This window comes from Chenopodium album, chromosome 14 (genome assembly GCF_948465745.1).
Source record: "Chenopodium album chromosome 14, dcCheAlbu1.1, whole genome shotgun sequence".
NCBI classification, from domain to species: Eukaryota; Viridiplantae; Streptophyta; class Magnoliopsida; order Caryophyllales; family Amaranthaceae; genus Chenopodium; species Chenopodium album.
The window spans coordinates 32,919,373-32,924,973 of NC_137847.1; the positions used below are offsets into that span (position 1 = coordinate 32,919,373).

A 5,601-nucleotide genomic window follows, 5' to 3' on the forward strand; every position below is an offset into this window, starting at 1 on the left:
CCTCATCACCTAAGGCTCGTTCAAGGGAATCGAAAAGGAAGGCTCCTTCTAAACCTGCGCAATAAGGTGTGAAGATTAAGGAACCTTCACCAAATCCTCGCAAGAAGGCCCCAACAAACACTAAAGATAAGGGGAAAAGAGTTGGAAAGGCCCCTATTCCTAAGTTGAAGAATAATGTTTGGGTCAAAAAGAAGGGCGAAGGGGAAAGCTCTAAGGTTGCCGAAAGTACTGCAATGGAAACTACTCCTCCGTCAACTGTGATGATTGAAGACATAGTAAAACCTTAGAGTGTTACACAATATTAGTAGTTTAATTACTTTTATTTTTTGAATAAAGTGTAATCAATACTATGTTTTTTTTTAATTAATTATAATCTAGTTCTATAATGTCTTTTGAATTTTGATTGGAATAAAAAATGAGCTCTTTTTCTTTTTTATATGACCGAATCATAAAGATTGCCTACGTATTCGTATTACGAAATCAGGTCTTTGCGTAGTTGTTTGCAAAAATGTATATATATATATATATATATACATATATATTGTAATTTTTTTTCCTTAATCCTACTTGTAGAAATTAAATGAAAAATTAATCAAACTTTGTTTAATAACTTAAATCAAAGTTTAATTTTGTTGTTTTTCGAGTATACATAATGTTTGAAAAAAACGCCCTTATTTTATCGCTAGTAAAAAATCGCAATTCTATTCAAGCGTAAAATTTCGGGTTCATAGTTCGTCATCAGGTGGTGCGCGCAACGTCTGAGGTTGCGTGTGCCTGTTGCGCGCAACTGATTAAGTTGCGCGTGACATCCGCGCGCAACTGACTTAGTTGCGCACGACACCAGTGCTACGAGTGTGAAAAAAAAAACTTTTTTAGTCATTATTACCCCCCAATGTGAATAGTTATTTCGTGATGTTCGAAAAAATCTAAACACTTAGATCGGTATGTATTTTTTTTTAATTTCTTCCCCCCAAGTGGTATGAGCTTTACCTTGTGATTCGGTAAAGTGCATAACACTTAGAATCTTTTAGTGAATGCTAATAGACATGATTATTAATTATGAATGAATGAGTTTATTCGAATTTTTATATGTAATACTTTTTAAGTAGAACAATGTTTATTAATTGACTGATTTCATCGCCACCAATATCCATTAATCGAACGGCTCCTCCTGATAGAATTTCAATTACACGGTACGGTCCTATCCAATTAGGTTTGAATTTCCCTCTTGGATCGGTTGGCGGACCCCTAACCTCTTTTAGTACAAAGTCACCTTCTTTAATATTACGGGTGTAGGAGTTTATAGGTATACGCAGCAGAAAATCATGAATCATATTCATAAAAGTACCTAATCCCAAGAACACATGCATAAAACACAAGACACATAATCATACCTTTGAAGCGTGAATTCCACGTAGCAAATTGATTGACAAATCAGGGAGAGAATAGAGCCCCAAGCGTTGCTCCTCTACTTAGTCCACGAGCTTCGAACGAGCCGTCCACCAATACTAGATTGGTCGGGTGATTGAGGAAAACCGCGATCACCACCTTTAATGGATTAAGCCAACCACCACGATCCACCACCACCACAAACCACCACACTGGCCCTGAGGGAGAGGAGTATGAGAGGGGTTGGTCTAGTGTTTGCTAATTAGGGTTTGATCTCACTGATCAGATAATTGCATACATCTTAGAAAACCCTAGGCACCTAGTCTATTTATAATCCCCTTATAATTAGACTAGGGTTAGGAAGCCCAAAACCCTCAACCATACTCCATATGGCCGGCCATACTAGAGGATGAGGCCCATAATGGGCCTTGTCCTCTCGTGCCCGATCTAGACCCTTTGTGTGACCTTATAGGATCCGTCTAATTGGGCTTTGGGCTATTTTACTAGCCCAAAGATCGTTAGTACCTCTAGCTATGATAAAACGACGACCCGAATGTCCGAACTTAATTATCTCCATAATTTGATCCATTTATATATCTAGTAATTGCACACGACGAAGACATAAATCCTTCAACGGGGTCATACCCTTTTGTTAAAGTGTCACGCGATGCGTCGTTGGTAAACTTGTACATGATGCAAAGCTTTTAATCATCGCGCATTGAGGAATAAAAGCTCTTCATACCTTGCTCGTACCTATTCAGCTTCTGGTAGCTTACTTTCGTGTACAATGCATAGGGATGGTATTTTTAGTTCAATTGGTTGAACTGCGTCCATGCCAAAAATTAAGGAGTATGGAGTTACTCCTATTGATGTTTGTATGGATGTTCCATAACCCCATAGAACGAAGTGTAGTTTGTTCGGCCAGTCTTTATAGTTTCTGCCATTTTCTTAATAATGACTGTTATGTTTTTATTTGCCTATTCTATTACTCCGTTCATTTGGGGTCTATATGGAGACGAATGATGATGTTTTGCATTATAACGAGCCAAGAGGGTCTCAACTTCTGCTTTGAATTGAGATCCCTGGTCACTAATTAGTTCATGTGGAACTCCATATCTTTAAAATATGTTTCGTTCTAGAAAATTTGCGACATGTTTAGAAGTGATATTAACGAAAGAAGCGACCTCGATCCACTTAGTAAAGTAATCGATGGTTACTAGTATGTACTCGTGTCCTCCTGCTCCTGTTGGAGAAACTTTTCCAATTATGTCAATTCCCCAAGTCGAGAAAGGCCAAAGGGAAGTGAGGTTATATAGTTCGGATGGTGAAAGGTGTTGTAAATTAGCAAACATTTGGCACTCTGGACATTTCTTGACGTATTGTATGCAATCATGTTCCATTGTGGACCAAAAGTACCCTTGTCGAGAGATTATTTTAGCAAGCATTTTTCCATTCATGTGAGGTCACAAACACCTTTGTGAGTATTCTCCATAAGACGTGTGGATTCTGGGTGGTCTATACACAATAAGCTTGTTGGTCTTTCGATGAAGTATTTAGAGGATATGTGCCATGAGTAATGTATTGAAGAATATGATCATACCAAGGACTTTCTCCTTCGATGTCATTTATTTCCTCTACAGCGTTATAATAAGCTGGTTCGTCTCTTCTATCAACGCATAATGGCATCATATTTAAGTGATTTGAAATATTGATCATTGAGGCTAATTTTGCTAGCACATCGGCAAATTGATTCTCATCCCTTGGGAGGTATTTGAAATCAAAATGCTCGATGAGTTTCTCTAGGTGTGCTTGGTATAATATCATTGTGGAGTTCTTAATTTTCCATTTTTCAAGTATATAATTTATTATTAAGTTGGAATCTCCATATACCTCTAATTTTTGCACACTTATGCTAGCTACTGCTTCTATTCCAATAATGCACGCTTCACATTTCGCGGCATTATTAGTAACCTCAAAGTGTAGTTTGACAGAGATTGGAGTATGTGCTCCCTCTAGACTTATGAGTAACGCTCCCACACCACATCCTTTTTTATTAGATGCACCGTCAAAGTACATTACCCACTTGTCATCTTGTGTCATGAGAATTTCTTCATCCGGAAGATAAGTAGTTTCTGCATGACTTGTTTGAATAGGATGTTGAGCTAGAAAATCAGATTTTACTTTTCCTTTTATTGATTTTTCAGGAACATATTTTAGTTCGAATTCGACCAACATTTCCAACCATTTGGATATTCTTCATTGTATGGGTGGTTGTTCAAACAAATACTTTATCTGATTTTTTTGTGAAATCACATGAGTGGTGTGGGGTAGCATATAATGTCGTAATTTTTTAGTTGCTCACACTAATGCTAACTTTGTTTTGTTCAAGGTGCCATATTTTGTTTCATATTGGATGAATTTTTTCACTACTACAAAAAGGCTAAGAGACCCGTTAAAACATGCCTTAGAGGACGGGTCTCTATCTCAGGGGTCTCTTTGTTAAAGAGACCCCCCAATAATTAGGGGTCTGTTTTTAAAAACAAACAAACCCGTTAAAAGAGATAAGGGGTTTGTTTGGTGTGGTGTTTGATTGATGCACTTAAAAGGAAAGAGACTCGTTATTTGTAATAGGGGGTCTCTTTAAAGGGGAGTCAAATAAACCCCACATATCAACTAACGGGTCTATTTGATCCCTTTTATTTTAAAAAAAAAATATTATTTTTATTTTTTTTACGCTAAAATGAAATTGCTGATTCTTTTTTGTTAAATAACGAAATTAAAATTTAACACCAATAATATTTCTTGTAAAACAGATCAATAATACTATACATCATTACATAGTTACAGACCCAAATTTACATGTGTAAAAATTACAAAATATAAAATTAAAACTTGTTGGTTCAACAAGTTATATAAACTACTGTACATAATTTCTAACCAAACTCATAGATCAAGTGATATTCAGCATTCAAGCACACCAAAGTCCTGCAGTCGACAAATTTGCAAATTGTGATTCTTTGGTTACAAATTACTCAAGATGACCACGCATAATTATGTCTTCCTTCCCATAATTGAAATTTTCGTCCACCATCTCTGATCCATCCAATTCAATTACTGCAATAATCAAGAATAAACCACACTAAAAATGAAAATACCAGCCATAAGAACAAAGTGGACACAAAAATTGAGAATAAATTAAAATAGAAAATAATTGTTGATTAAAATAGATTTTAAACACTCCAAGATGATGAATATGAAATACCCAAAATTAAAATCAAGAACGAAAACTCAAACCCAAAGCAGTGTTATCTACCGCAATTGCCAAAACACCTTCATTCCTTGAAAAAAATCCAAAAACAAAAAACACATAAACCTCCATCCTAACCGACATCAAGGCCGCTAAAAAATAGAGAATAAGATGATAACGCACAATTTCATGGTTGAATTTTGCAATTTCACAATTAAAGAAGAAGAAGACCACAAACATCATGGTTGAATCCCAACATACCTTAGAGCGAGAAATTAATATACCTTAGAGCGCGAGTTCCTTGAGCGATATAGTTGGAGTCTCTTTATCATTTTAAGAAAGTTGAACAGAGAAAGGAAATGGAAGGTTGTCGGCGGATTTGGAAGAGAAACTGAGGATTTTTATTTGGGGGTTAGGGTTTTGAGGAGAGAGAATGTCATAATATAAAGATGTTGAAGATGTGAGGAAATATAAAATGAATAAATTAAAAAAATAAGAGTAACAAGAAGTGGAAATAAGAGAAGACCAATCGTGGAAATAAGAACAAAGGAAGAGACCCGTGAAAGCTGATAATGGGTTTCATATCCCCCTCGCCTATTGTTCTTCCATTAAGTTTGTGGGCCCTAGTACACCTAAGAGACCCGTTGAAGGTATAATCAGGTCTTTTATATCTCATATATTCTTACTTCCATCAAAGTGGTGGGCCCTGAGATATATAAGACATCCGTTATTTTAAAACAGACCCGTTTTTTAAATAACGGGTCTTTTAAAAGGTGTATGTTTTCCAAGTTTTGTAGCAGTTTTTGCTTATATAATATATTGTACGCTCGACTTTTTCTACCTCTTGTGCTAATATGGCTCCTGTGACCGTTTCTGTAACGGTGATGTATAGCCTAAGAGGTAGTTTGGGTACTGGTGGTGCTAAAACTGGTGGACTTTTGAGATAATCTTTGATTTTCTCAAAG

The 5,601-nt window shown here is 36.1% G+C and overlaps 1 long non-coding RNA gene across 2 annotated transcripts; it reads right to left on the bottom strand.

Annotated features, from left to right (window-relative positions):
• Window positions 1-4,130: 4,130 nt before the first annotated feature.
• On the bottom strand, window positions 4,131-5,100 carry LOC145579149 (uncharacterized). Of its 2 annotated transcripts, XR_014099051.1 has the most exons (3): window positions 4,898-5,100; window positions 4,652-4,727; window positions 4,131-4,503 (listed from the first exon to the last, which is right to left on the bottom strand). It is a non-coding gene; the product is annotated as an uncharacterized LOC145579149 (long non-coding RNA). The 2 variants fall into 2 exon arrangements; XR_014099052.1 differs by lacking the exon at window positions 4,652-4,727.
• Window positions 5,101-5,601: the final 501 nt, after the last annotated feature.